At 51.3% G+C, this 14,393-nt stretch overlaps 1 protein-coding gene across 7 annotated transcripts in view; it reads right to left on the bottom strand.

Moving 5' to 3' along the window:
- Positions 1 to 11,174: 11,174 nt before the first annotated feature.
- AOPEP (aminopeptidase O (putative)) overlaps positions 11,175 to 14,393 on the bottom strand; it is a 348,074-nt gene continuing 344,855 nt past the window's right edge. For 3 of the 7 annotated variants that reach the window (XM_033122518.1, XM_033122517.1, XM_033122525.1), the window contains one exon: positions 11,175 to 11,773. The gene's annotated coding sequence lies outside the window, so the exon portion shown is untranslated. The other 4 variants (XR_004424615.1, XR_004424614.1, XM_033122521.1 and 1 more) reach the window with 4 other exon arrangements.

Below are 14,393 nucleotides of genomic sequence, written 5' to 3'. Positions count from 1 at the left end.
TGGTGTAGCATAACTGGGTATGATTTGGGGGCTTCGAAATGCATAAACTTTTTTCCATTAAAGTAAATGGAATTTAAATTTTTTAACTTAGAAAAATTCACTCCCTGAGGGATTTTTCAAGACTTTTCATCAGGCTGGGGTACTCTATAGTGAAAAATTAAAACCACCTCAATAAAATGGTGGTATGCCAATATTGTGGAATAGTATGCAACAGTTAAAAAAGAATAAAAAGAATACGTCTTATCAGTTTGGGTTACTGTAACAAATATACCAGGTGGTTTAAACAGGAAACACTTATTGCTTAGTTCCGAAGGCAGGGAAATCCAAGAGCAAGGTGCCAGCAGATCCAGTGTCAGGTGAGAGCTCATTTCCTGGTTTGCAAATGGCTGTCTTCTCACTGCGTCCTCACATGGCAGTGACCAGAGAGAGAGGGAGCAAGCTCTCGTGTGTGTCTCTTCTTATAAGGGCACTAATCCTCTTTGTGAGGGCTCCACCCTCATGACCTAAGCCCAAAGGCACTGCCTCCAAATACTGTCGCATTGTGGGTTAGGCTTCAACATTTGAATTTTTGGGGGACACAAGCTTTCAGTCCATAGCAAGATGGAACAGATCTATGTACCATCAGAGCACAAAGTGTACACTGATTGAAAATAAAAAGTTACAGTATGGTAAAAAAAAAAAAAAAAAAAAAAAAAGCATATTTAAAAGCCCACACAATCATCAGGCAGACAAGGCTTGGTGCTTGCCAGCCCACAGTTGTGCCCCACACACAGCTCCAGAATGGCCTGGTGAGGGGACTCTGGCTGCTGCCACCGAATCCTGCAACCCAGGACCTTTGCAGCTCCTGCAGTGTCTGAGGCCCCCAGCAGAGAGACAGTTCCCTGTGCCCACTCTGTGAAACACTGGCCAGTCTCTGCTGGTGCATCTGACTGGGGGAGCCCAGGTCCCTGCCACACTTCAGCTGGAAGGGAGCTGGGAAAGCAAGTTTCCTGCCTGTTTCCCTTCTGTGATGTCTGGACACCGCCCAATAGTATCTCCCATATACACGAAGGGGTCACAGCCTGGGTAGCTGAAGAGAATGAAAAATGTCCACACTATATGTCATCTGAAAATGTCCACACTACATGTCATCTGCTCTTTAAGACTTCTAGAACACTTAAGAAGGCTGACTCGCCTGTAATAGCCAGCACTTGGCAAGAAAAGGCAGAGGCGAGTCCCAGGCACAAAGCCAGTCTAAGGCCGGCTTTCTCCAATGCGACACTGTCAGTAGCATCCTGGCCTCTCCCACGAGGTGCCAGCCCAGGAGTGCCCATTGCCAAACGTCTCCTGCAGGAAACCAGCTCCTGCCCCCACTGCTCTGATGGGTGGCTCTCTCCTGGAAAAATCCTGGATGGAAACACTAATGGTCAGAGAGATGAATTAGATTTAATAGTATCCTAATAAGACAACCAGATAATCTGACTCCAAAATTCATATGGAAAAATAAACATTCAAGAACAGCCAGGAAAATTCTGAAAGTGGAGCATAATGGAGAACGAAGCACAGCACCTACTGGCAGGTATTCTGAAGCTCACGTCACTGCAGGCTTGGTGGGAGCTGAGGGGGGCACAGGAGAGGTCCCCGTGCGGCTCACGCCAGCGGTTCTCAGGCTCCTCTCCCCGTCTGGGCAGCACCTGACCTGTCGGTCCCTCTCTCCTCCCTGACGGTTTCCCTTGGCTGGCGGAACATTCCAGGGCTTCTCCGCCTCAGCCCAAGAACTGGTCCCTGCTTGACCTCTGACCCCTTCCTGGTGGGCGCCTCTGCCTGTGTCCCCTCATCCGCTGGGCTTTCCCACGTCACCTCAGTGCAGAGCGGCCACTCCCCTCTCCCGGACCCACTGCCCATCAGGCGCCTCCACCGGGCGGTCGGCCATCCGTGCAATTAACAAAACTGGTTCCACCAGCCCCACCCCATCCCCTCAAACCCACCGTCTCCCCACGTCAGTTGGTGGCAACTCCATCTTTCCAGTAACTCAGGCCCAATTCTGTGGTTATTCTGGATTCTTCTGTCACCTCACTTCCAGTCCATTAGGACATTCCTGAATCTGACCATTTCTTGCCTCCGCTGGTGCCCCTGCGCCTGCCCTTGCCCCTGCAAGCAGCGTCTCGGCGATCCCCTTCCAGTGTGATAATGTCACACACTGTTCAAACCACTCCAAAAGCTCCCCTCTTCACTCAAAATCCAACGTTCTTCAAGTAGCTTTCAAGTCCCTACACAGTCTGGATCCACCCCCCTTTTACTCTCTGACTTCATTCTTAATATCCTCTGTGACCCTTTCACCCACCTGTGCCAGCCACACGGGCCCCTGGCACTTACTCAAACACACTCCGACCCCAGGGCTTTTGCACAGACTGTGCTGATCCCCGCCCCCCCAACATGCATGGCCAGGTCCCTTGCCTGCTCACACGTCACCACCACCATGAGGCCTCCCTGACCACCCCACTGACAGCAGCACCCCACTCTCCAACCCTTACCCTGCACTAGCTCGGCTTTTATACCTCACAACACCTTCCCGACACCGTATTTTGTATTATGTTTACTCTTGTAATATATATGATAATAATTATAACTTACGTATTGTTTACTCTTCCCTGACCATCTCCACTACAAGTTCCTGGAATAGGTGCAGGTATACAATAGGTGCCCAATAAATATTTGTTGAATTAGCCTTTATGGGGATTTAGTATGTGATACAGGCATTTCCATCAACAGGGAAAAGATGGTGGTGGAAAATCAAGTTGGATCTCTACTTCTGAGGTGAAAATAAACATCAAGAACAAAATGCCCAGCCTCTTTCTTTACCAAATGTCAGTATGTGGAGCTCTGTTCTTTGGGGCTGTGCATTTTTTCCACAGAAACGAGAGCAGTTTTCCTGCTTGGAAAGAAGTGAGGGATAGGGGTGGTAGGAAGGCTGCTGCTGTTCTGGGAAGACGATCTATTCCTCGGGTAAGTACGTTTATAAAATCAGCACTTCCCTACTCCTAAAATGTAGAGAGAATGTTCCTGTATTGCATTTAGAATCTCTGTCTCATCCCTGGTTTGCAGACGTTCATATAAACCTTGTTTTCAGCCCCCGGGCTCCTCTTCCTTCCCCACACACCCAAGTCCCTACCTGGGTTCTGCAAGTTGAAAGCCTCTGTGGGGTCATTACTGCAGGAAGACTCCTTAGTCTCCTGGGGGAAAGAGAGGGTGCAGGGGGAGGACGGGGGGTGGAGTGGAGCCTGAGGCTCCAGCCACATTACTTGCAGACTTCCAAGAACTCTCCGTTTTCAGCGCTCCAAGAACCCTCCATTTTTAGCCCTCTGGGGCTTTGTCTATGCAAGATGCAAAACCCAGAAACCACAGAAGAGGGATAAAACTGACCATACAAAAATAAAGAACAAAATAACAAAAAGTCTAAATACAAGTAACGAACTGGGAAAAAAATATTTGCAGCACATGACAAAGAACTAATTTTCTAACTTCTAAAGCATGTCTATAAATCAGTAAGAAAAAGGCTACGACACAGACACTTACGGGCCAGGCACACAAACACTGCATATAAATGAACAGCAGGAGAAACACACACGACTTTGAAGAGGCTTTAAAAAATATTTAACACAGCTTTCGAGAAATGCAAATTATTTCCGTATCAGGTTGGAAAAGACAAAAATATTAACATTTAAAATGTATACATTCTGGAAATAGTGTGGTAACAGAATCACCGTATGATCCAGCAATTCCACTTCCAGATGTATCCCCACAAGAACTGAAAGCAAACTTGGAGAGATGACTTGTCCACACGTGTTCACAGCAGCGTTCCTCACAATAGCCAAAAGGCAGAAACAGCCCAAATGCCCACGGATACACAAAATGTGGTCTATACACACAATGGAATATTATTCAGCTTTAAAGAAGGAAGTTCTGACACGTGCTACAACATAGATGAACCTTGAGAATATTTTGCTAAGTTAAATCAGCCAGTCACAAAAAGACAAATATGGTATGATTCCACTCATATGAAGTACCTAGAGTAGTCAAATTGATAGAGACAGAAAAAAGCATGGTGGTTGCCAGGGATGGGAGGGAAAGAAAGAACGGAAGGTTATCACTGTTTAATGGGAACAGACTTTTAACTTTGGGAAGATGAGTAAGTTCTGGAGATGGATGGTGGTGATGGTTTCACGGCAGTGTACATGTACTTAATGCCACTCAATTATACACTTGAAAATGGTTAAAATGGTAACTTTTATGGCCATTTTACTATAATAAAAACATTAAATTAAAAAAAAAAACATACGAGTATATATTTCATCCCATCACAAAAATCCAATTCTTCAGAGCTGCCTCCCTCATTTCAGGTTGCGTGGATCCCACCACGAGCAAATCCAGGAACGATCCCACGGGTGTACTGTACCCCTGCACATGCTGGACGCCCAGACTGGCTGACTGCAGCACTGTTTCCAATAGTGGCCCACTGGTACCAGCTCAAAGGTTCTCTGGCAGAGGGCTGGTGAAATACATGAAACAAACCAACACGCAAAGAGTAGCACATACCGTTATAGCTGATGCAAGGCCGTTATCAGGGCTTTGCATAAACGAATTCATTTCACAACCACCTAAGAAACGTATCCAGGGTTTACAAATGAGGAAACTAAAGCTAAGAAAGGCTACGCAGATGACATACGCAGGGCGGGGCTTGGAACAAAGGAGCCTGTGGACCATTGCAGACTACGGCAACACTTGGGCAATGGAGCCATCAAAACAGAGGCAATCTTGTGTGGATGTGCCGATCTCGAGCTATTTTGTTACATGGAAAGACCAGTGGATGGCTCGCTCCCGTCCGAGCAGAGGGCAGGGGGTGTGGAGGTGTTTGCTGGGGCACATCCTTCCAGCCTTTCCTATCTAACTGTGCTGGGTTTGGAGAAGGGACCAGGGGAACAGGTGGAGGAAAACTTACTTTCTGCTCACATATTGTTTATACATGTTTGCACATCTGATGTATGAAAAAAAAGTTGTAATCAATATCAACAAATAAAGGAAGATACCTGTCTGCCTACTCCAAGAGCAGCTTATTGTCAAATGATGCCCTGAAGGGAGGAGCCTGAGCGCCATGTGTAACTTTAAAAGGAGACAGCTGCACTGATGTTTGCTGCAGCTTCTCAGCACGGTGGCCTTTTTATAGCTTATTCACAGGACTTAGGTTCCAGCATTGGACACAGAGTTTTCTAGAAAAAGACGACTTGCTGATTATAGTTGTCTCCAGGTACCCCAACACAGAAGGAGGCTGGCCTGAGGACTGAGGCTTCTCGAGCACCCCCAGTAGGGGCAGTCTGTGCCCATCACACAACATCCCACATGTCACTCTATCCAGCCTGTGATGAGAACAGCCTCCTCTGCCTGCAGGTGCGCTGAAGGCACGATTTCTGCACGTCTCCCTTCCTTGACACATAATTTATTAAAGCAGATAACATCAGAAAGCTACAATGCCTTTCCCTTGTATTATCTGTCTTTTCTTTATAACCCAATATAGACGCACCCTCGTTCCGTCACACCGGCAAACCCTGTAAGGTGCTCCTACTTAATCTCTTTCTCACCACGAGTCACATGTGTCTCCCTCATGAACCATGACTTGTCCCAGGGCTGGCAGTTGTGGAGATGCGAGGCAGGGGTAAAAGCCGTGCGGTCCTCACCCGAGGGCTGCCTTTCACATCTGCCCAAAAGCATACTCCAGCCCTCGGACACGCACTTGTGCTTCTGAGGCCTGTTCTGGGACACCTGTGACAGGACTGTTAGAGCGTAACAGAACTTGGACCAGAACTTGCCGACTGGGGACTCTGCAATTGCAGCACCCCCCACCCCACTGCCCTCCAGGGCTTCACAGCGGCGGGAGCATCCTCAAAGGCCTCAACTGAGGGAAATCACAGGTAGGAAGCTCTGCTGCCCTGATGGAGCCAAAGAGGGGCATGTGGGCAGGTGGCACGAGGCCCCTCCAGAGCTGCCATGTACCCCTCAGCCCCCAGCAGTGACGTGGTGCTTGGGTACAGTGCCTAGCAGCCAACCCAGGCTGGCTGAGCCCGGGGGAGGGGGTGGCGGGGGGGGGCACCGGGGACCGGCCTTTGGAGCAGTTTTCCTGTCTCCCATCCCAGTTCTTAGGGCTGATGCACCAAACACCTGAACTTGTTTTATCTCAAGCGACACTTGCCAGGTACCAGAATACTTTTATGTAGCCATCTGGAGAAGATGGAAAAGTGTGGTCAGAGGCCTTTATCTGCATGGCTGCATTCAGCCTTGCTGCGTGCGCACTCGGGTTTTCCGGGTTTGGCTGGGCCTCGTGAGGGCCGGTCTGCTGCTCATGCACGTCAGGATGCTCGCCCACCACCCAGACGGCAGGCTGAGGCCAGCGCTAGTCCTGGGGACGGTCGCTTCCTTCTGGCTCCTGGCCCCCTCCTCCTCTTTTTTTTAACACCCTCTAGTCATCGGACTGAACAGAAATGCCTTATTAGCAGACCAATATCCCCGGACAGCACCAAAGGGTGGGAAAAGATCTATAAAATCTGGCTCTTGAAAAGCCCCAAAAGGCCTCTCCTCCCTTCCACGTTGTAAACCCCAGGTTATTGTCATCTTGTCATCCGGAGTGGCCTGGGGTTAAGAGTTCAGAACCCCCCCACACAGAGCTTGGCCTCTGGGCACTGTCCTGGGAGGTGCCGGCAGCTCTTCAAAGCCCCAGGTCCCTCAGGCTCCAGAGGTCCAGCCCTGACCTTGGGCTGAAACGGCTCCAGGAAGCCCAGGCTTGGGGCTGCCACCCTCTGGGTACCTGTGCAGGCAGACCTTGCAGTGGCTGGGCCCTGCAGAGAGCCACCCACCCTCTCTGCTCCCAGAGGTGATTCAGCCCAAGGTGCCCTGGGAGGGGTGCTCCAGAGGCTGCCTTACCCAAAGCTACTGCCCTTGTCACCTGCTGGCGAAGTGCCAGGGGCAGCACTCCTCCCTGCTTTCTCTGGAATGGGGTGTGGAGGACCCTGCCACCTCAGGGAGGCCAGCCAGCGGAGGCCACAGGCCTGGGACACTCAGAGTTCTGTTTGGCAGGAGACGTGCTAGTACAGACTGGCTTCCCAGGGTGGGTCGGCCTCGCTGAGGAGCTGGGCAGATTCCTCCTCACTTCCTCATTCCCCGTCCAGCTGGCTGGAGGCTGGGGAGGTGGCTGGTCTAGGATGGAAAACTGAAAACACTGGCCCTTGATCTTAAGTCACTCAGCTTTGCTTTCCAGCCGCCCTGTTAGCTGTCTTCGGTGAGGCCGACTGTGGTGGGCTGACCACTGTCTAAGCAAATGCCCTACGACGTGTGGTCACACAATACGGTGAATGTTTAAATTAAAAAATAATTGCAGTAAAAGACACACTGCCATTAACCCCCCTCAAAATAACCCCCCTCCCTTCGAACACACTCATCCCATCGTTCTTGCCACTTTCTGAAGCAGTTCTGGAAGTCCTCTTTCCTGAGTGTCTTTAGTTGTGCTGTTGTCGCTGCTTCGATGTCCTGAATCATTTTCACTTTGGGGAAGAGCCAGAAGTTGCACGGTGCCAGGTCTGGTGAATAAGGTGGATGAGGACACACCGTTATGTTTTTATTTGACAGAAATTGCCACACACCAGAAGTGATGTGTGACACGGAGCGTGGTCATGATGGAGGATGATTTATGGCGCACTTTAAACACGCCGTCTCTCAACTATAGCTCACACCTGACTGACTGCACCCAACACGCTGACACTTGTCACACAGTAAGGTTCGACGTGCCACTTCCGTATTGAAGATCCCTGCCTTTCTGTTGGATGGCACTCGGCAGCAGCATTCACCGTATTTTGTGATCACAACGGAAAGGCTCCGTGTCACACACGGCTTCTGGTACAGCAATTTCTGTCAAATAAAAACAACATAGTGTGTCCTCATCCACCTTAGTCACCGGATCTGGCACCGTGTGACTTCTGGCTCTTCCCCAAAGTCAAAATGATTCAGGACATCGAGGCAGCCATGACAGCACAACTAATGACACTCACGAAAGAGGACTTCCAGAACTGCTTCCAGAAAGTGGCAAGAACGATGGGATGTGTGTTCGAAGGGAGGGAGAGTATTTTGAGGGGGATTGATGGCAACGTGTCTTTTACTGTAATGCATTTTCTTAAAACATTCACTGTATTTTTTATCACACCTCGTACATGGTACCCCTGGCCCCCAACCCCAGCATTTGGGGTTGGGGGTCTGGGGGAGGGGCTTTACCTAATGTCCAGGTGATCAGGGCAGAAAGCCCAAATGGACCGGAAGCATCTGAAACCTCGTAGAGCCCTGCTTGTCACTAAAAGGGAGGGCTCCAGGTTAGGGATGCAGCTTCCATTTCTGCTTCCTACATTTGGGGCACTCGGTTCTGCCTGCTAATGTGACATCTCTGTACCTTGCTCGGGATGGAGACTATTATTTCAATGCTTTCACTTGAAATTCCAATAAAAACAAATGCTTTAATACCCTTTAATCCTAAAATAGAGACCTAGAAGGAAAACTGAACCGTCTCCTCTTGCATTTCTTTCCCGTCTCCTCCCGCCTTCATTTCCTGCCTTGGTCAGGCCACAGCTGCAGCCTCTTCTGCCCTGGCTGTTGCCCAAAGCCCCATGCCTGGTGCTGGGAGCCCAATGGCAGTCCCTCAGCCTAACCTGGTGCAGGAGGGAACGGGGCTGCCCACGGGGGCCACTTCCCCCGCCCGTGGCACACTCAGGGGACATCAGAGGCCAGCCCGCTGGGATCCAAGCACAGGCTGACCTGGCAGACCAGCTCTGAGAAGGGGCAGGGCCTGTGCTCTCAGGGTTGGAGGAGCACCTCACTTCCGGAGCCCTGTTCTCCCGGGACAGCTGCGTGGCAAAACCAAATTGGCTCAGAGCACAGGGCTGCCTCTTCTCACCCCTTTAACGAGCCTATACCCGCCAAGTTAAAAACCCTGCTGGTTCTGTGCCTCAGCCTTTGGTCTGGGTACCGCCACCTGCGTGGCTCGAGGGTGTCCCCGTCTCTGGGGCTCGGTGAGCCCGGGCGCCGCATGAGGAGGGAGCCTGTCACCTAACACAAACTCCACTTCTGGGGGGGGGGGCATAGCAGCCCCTGTAGAGCAGCTGGTCAATGCCGACAGTGTTTTAGGGTCAAATTCACACACAGCTGAGGGACGCAGTAGCAAGAGGCAGCGGGGGCGCTGGGGCGCTTTGCTTTCACTAGACCAGGGGATCAGTGGAGGCGTGTGGACCGTCCTCTGTCCTGGCCTCTCTGCTCAGTGAAAACATCACCTTGTTGGGGAACAGGCTTATTCTCATCAGTGTATTTCCTACGCTCAGCCCAGGGAGCAGAGACCAGAAATTGTGCTGTGTGGGCCCGACTCCCATGCAGACAAGTCTTGGTGACCTCTCCATGGTGACTTCGGTGCAGCAGACTGAAGCTCAGGCTTCCATGCCTTCCAAAGCAGGGGCCACTCGCCCCCCCCGCCACCCCTCAGGACCATCCTTACAGCAAACTGGCTTAGGAGCGGGGGCCTCTCAAATCCCGGCTGGCTGAGAACAAGACAGGGTGCCCTGAGTTTATTACTGGATGAACAGACCACACCCTGCGAGGTACTGGGGCGGGGAGGAAAATGCTGAGCCACGTGGATCCACATTTATATCCCGCCTGTCACTCAGTGCGTGCCCTTGAGGACGGAATTCAATCCGACCAAGCCTGATCCCGTGGGAACCTGGGAGGGGCCGGCACACCTTCACTCCCTGGCACACCACACGCTGGGTGTGGGCAGCAGGGCGCCTGGGTCCTCTGCAAACACCCCCCTGGCAGCTCCTGGGAGGGGCTATGGTCACACTGGGAAAGCGCCTGATGAGGCACAGCCAGTTTCTAACTCAGATCCCACCACAGGCCCCGGGTGGTTTGTCAGCTCCCAACGCAGACTTTTTGGGTTTTTTTGTGAACAGACGAACCATTTAAAAATGCAGAGCTCTAGTCTTAGATATGTGTCCTCACTGACTGGCAGCCCTGGTCACAGGTTCCTGCCCGCGTGCTCTCTATGGCTCTCAGAAAATCAGACTAGAGGGGCAAGCTGGGAAAGCCTGTGCAGTCTGCAGAAAGTCGGATGCAGTGGGTGACTGGGGGCGGCTGGAGGCCCCCTCGGAGGCCGGCTCCCTCTTCCTCCCTCCCTCACCGGGGACACCACCTGGCACAAGGTGCCCACGTCTGCTGGCAGCACAAGCCAACTAGCCACAGGATCGGCCAAGACGTGGGGTGTGGGTTCTGACGGCTCTTCCGTGACGGACCGCCGCTCGCTGGCCATGACTAGTGCTCAGAACCAGTGGCAGGTCTCGGTGGCCCCGGGAAGGAGGGGACCAGTCATCTTTCTAAAGGTTACACAGTGTGGCTTTCACTTGCAGGAATGAGGCCAGTTGGTGCCCACAGCAGGGGCCAAGCATCTTCCTCAGGTGGGCAGCTGTTGGCTGTGCTCTGGGCCCCTTCCTGCCCCGCGTCAGAGGGGGCAAACACAGGCCGACCAGAGGGAAAAAGCATCGTTTATTCTTCACAGAAAGCAGCATTGTGTTTATTCAAATTTAAAAATAAAATTTTGATTCTTCTACCAATATGGTGAACAGCAGACGTAATCACAGGCAGAAGCACACGCAAACCCTTCTAGAAAGACAGTCACTGCTAAACAACTCTGAGGACCACGAGCTTCGAATGAAGGAATGTGTTAAAACTGCTTCCCCCACAACAGGCCATACGCAGTCAGGTGGCAGCAGCCCCAGCGCGGCCGGCGTGGTGTGGACTCGAGTTCTCTCTCGAGCAGCCCAGCCCGTGCGCTGTCACATGACGGCACCACCCGTGTGGCTTCGATGGCATTTTAAACCATCCTGCCCCTTGGACGATACTGGGAAGCTTCGTATTTTTTTTTTCTTTCAACTTCCAACATTTGTGGGAAAGAAAAGTGACATTAACACAAACTCCTCCCCCCAAACATTCCCCCGTCGTGCCTCCACCAACAGCAGGAGCACCCCTCGCCCGGCTTCAGCCTTCCGGGATACCACGGCTGCCAGTTACACTACCTTTGTTTAGGAAACAGCATTAAATTCAGAAACAAACAGGAATACAAATACACTAATCCATTACATTTTATTACTAATACAGCTTAGATTCATATCCTGTGCTTTTACCAAAAGGTACCAACATTTTGGGGAAAATCTAAATAATGGACGCATCACTCAAAATAATTGTGTAGAATCTTTCTGAAATGACCCAGGGGAGAGCAGCAAATGGTGTTCACTGGGTCCAGTATATAGAAACTTGGTGACTTTCTGGAATTACAGAAATATCCAATGCAGCCATATGCTGAGGGGACTGACGCCAAATGTCCAGCGGGTTTTTTGACATGTCTCAGATTACCTTTAGTTATCTGTGGGAAAGAACTGCCTTAAACCCACAGAAGAGACCGAATTCTGGTTCAGTGTGCTGAGGTGGCATTTGAGGGTGAGGGACCAAGGCCCCCGGCCTTGGAGCTCGTTTACGAGGCGGCGCCTGTCACATGTGCTCTGCTGAGAGCAGCCTCTGCAGGAGAAGCACCGAGGCGTGGGCGCTGCTGTCGGCTGATGGCTTTAGCAGTCTGTATCCTTCCTTTGATGCCCAGGGTCAATGCGATTCTGGTCCCACCAGGGCTACGGGGAGATTATGAGAAAGAGTCTCGCTGTGATCTTTCCTGCAAAGGAAACAGCAATAAAATTTATTGCCGGGTCACAACAGAGGAATTCCTGTAAACGGGTACCTTTGTGTGCTTCTGCTGTCCTCTCTGGAGAGAGGACAATGGCGGACAGGACGAGACCCAGGCCCCATCTCAGCCCCGAGAACGGGGTTTACAGCTGCCCTTGTACCTTAGCCTTGCTCACGCGTGGCTGTGAAAGCCAGCGCTGTACCTCAGGCTCCATTCACAAGACAGACACCAGGGAGAGTGCCCCTTTCAGACCCACATTCACTCCGGCTCCCAGCCAGTCACCACAGCGGCAGGGCGGCAGTGCTGTCACACATGCTCGGCACTCTCCACACGCACTGTGCCTTCAGGGTGGAAGCTCATCCCTGCGGAGCCCTGCGGTTCCACCGCCATCCACACCTCAGGACCACATACAGGTGGGCGCTGCCACTGCTGCTGGGGACTGGTGGCCGACGCGGTGGCCCGTCTTCCCGTGAGTGGAGTCCCGGCTCCCGAGCCTCTGGGCACTTACAAACAGGAAGGCTTTTTGCTTGAGGGCTCGACTCCTGTTCCTGCTGAACTGAGCCAGTGTGTAAAATGAGAACTGATATCAGCTCAGTAGGCACCGGAGGGCGGGTCCAATCGACAGCCCGGAGAAGCAGTGCCTCGGCCGGAGCGGCTCTGCGATGTCCGCGGGGGACTGCAGGAGACAAAAACCTAGGCTGCAAATACAAGAGAGAGTCACGGTGCTCGGGGAAAAGACAACAAGGCTCTCCGTGAATGACCCAGCCCGATTCACATGCAATCAACCGCCGACATGGTTTTACTTGATTTTTGTGATGCAAACGGTTTTATTTAGTTTTTTATAAGAATAGTTTTTGCAGCTTTCAACACATTTGACCCATCAGAGCGATGTCTAATTAGTGGATTTATAGTTCTGCAGACTTTCGGTACATTCCTTGCATTTGTGACAGGAGAAAGTGCATCCTTGGGGCAGAGCAGGTCTCTCCTCCTCCAGAACTGTGCTCGGCCCCCAGCTGCCCGCTCGGCGGCGGCCTCTGCCCCAGCAGCTCCAACTTAACTGTCCCCATCTCACCTTCTCTTCAGGTGCAGAACTTAGCCACTGTGAACAAAGCGGAAACCAGTCACTGTTCACCAATCAGCTAAGCTCTGCACCTCGTCAGAGAGGTCGTCGGCTGGGCTAATGAGAGCGCTGGTCAGTGTCTTCTGCGCTGCTGGCTTCTTGTTTCCAGAGAAGAGCTAGGAGATGAGTCTGTTCTCCGAACTGCAGAGAGAGAGTGACTATGGCCTCTGGAGGAGCAGCCAAGGTCGTGGTTGCGTGGTAATCCCTGGCAATGTGATTTTATCTTAAGTCACAAATCAGCATGCCAGGAACCCAAGCAGCCAGAGCACTCTGGAGCCGCCGTGCCTGCGCGCTCAAGCCCACAACGCGTGCGCCAGGTTCCTCGAACACGCGGCGACAAACCACCTCCAGGCCTGCTACGCTACCAGCTGGGTTTTATTTTGTTGTTGTTCGTTTACTTGGCTCCTAGAGGTATAACTTTTTAAATCAGAAGGACTCAATGATGACCATACAAATGCCAGTGCAGTTTTAGATCATGACATGAAAAGAGCACCACCCAGCCTGTGGCAGGAAGTGACGACAGGGCTGTGGCTGCCTTTAACCCTGGGGTACAGATACTAAGGGGTCTGAGGTGTCCCGGGGCCCCTCTCAGGCTGGGAAGGATCCCAGCTGCTGGAAGGTGCAAGTCACTGATCTTCACTGAGACAGCAGGGGTGAGGGACACAGGGGCATGCACGTGACCTCTGTTCATCTGGAAGGGGCAGGGACAGCAAAGATGACCCCGGAGGGGAGGCGAGAAAACAGCACGCTCGTCACCGGGACCACTCCTCTGCCAGTGCCTGGGGCACACAACTCCCAGTGAGACTCCCAAGAGCTGTGTGTCCACGGTGGTTCCCATAACTCGGAACACGGGACAGGCAAAGCACTGTCTGCCCAAATGACACACTTCAAGGAACATACAGTCTCTGTGTAATTAAACATCTAAAGAGAAATGTAATTTATACTGATTACTGTGTGAGGCTGGCAACCAGATAACTAACTGCGCAACGGTTCCGTTACTTAAACTGGCCCGTCTGTGACAAGCAGCCGGAGCTCTGGGCCGTGTCTGCATGCAGCTGTGTCACTACAAGACGTACAGCTGCTGCCACCACTGCCGTCTCCTGGCCAACACGGTTCCTGGACTCTTCTGGAAGAGCAGGATCACACTTCAGAAAACCTTTTCTCTCTCCTCAGTACTAAAGTTCTCTCAGCTATAAGAGATACTTAAACATTAGACAGAAATGGTGTTTATAAGAGTAAAACATTAGGAGCAAACTAAATGTCCAACAATGGGTCAAGAGGACCAATACAAAATATTAAATATCCAATAAAATATATATTTATAGAGAAGCTATATAACATGAAAAATGCTTGTAATTTGATGTTAAGTTAAAAAAAAAAAGATACAAAGTTAGACATACCCTATTAAATAACATGTAAAACCTTGAAGAAAAATGGAGAAGACACAAAAATGATTGTTAGAGCAAAAAACACACTTATTTTCCCACA

Source organism: Rhinolophus ferrumequinum, chromosome 12 (genome assembly GCF_004115265.2).
Source record: "Rhinolophus ferrumequinum isolate MPI-CBG mRhiFer1 chromosome 12, mRhiFer1_v1.p, whole genome shotgun sequence".
Taxonomy (NCBI): domain Eukaryota; kingdom Metazoa; phylum Chordata; class Mammalia; order Chiroptera; family Rhinolophidae; genus Rhinolophus; species Rhinolophus ferrumequinum.
This window is presented reverse-complemented; position numbering and strand designations above follow the sequence as displayed.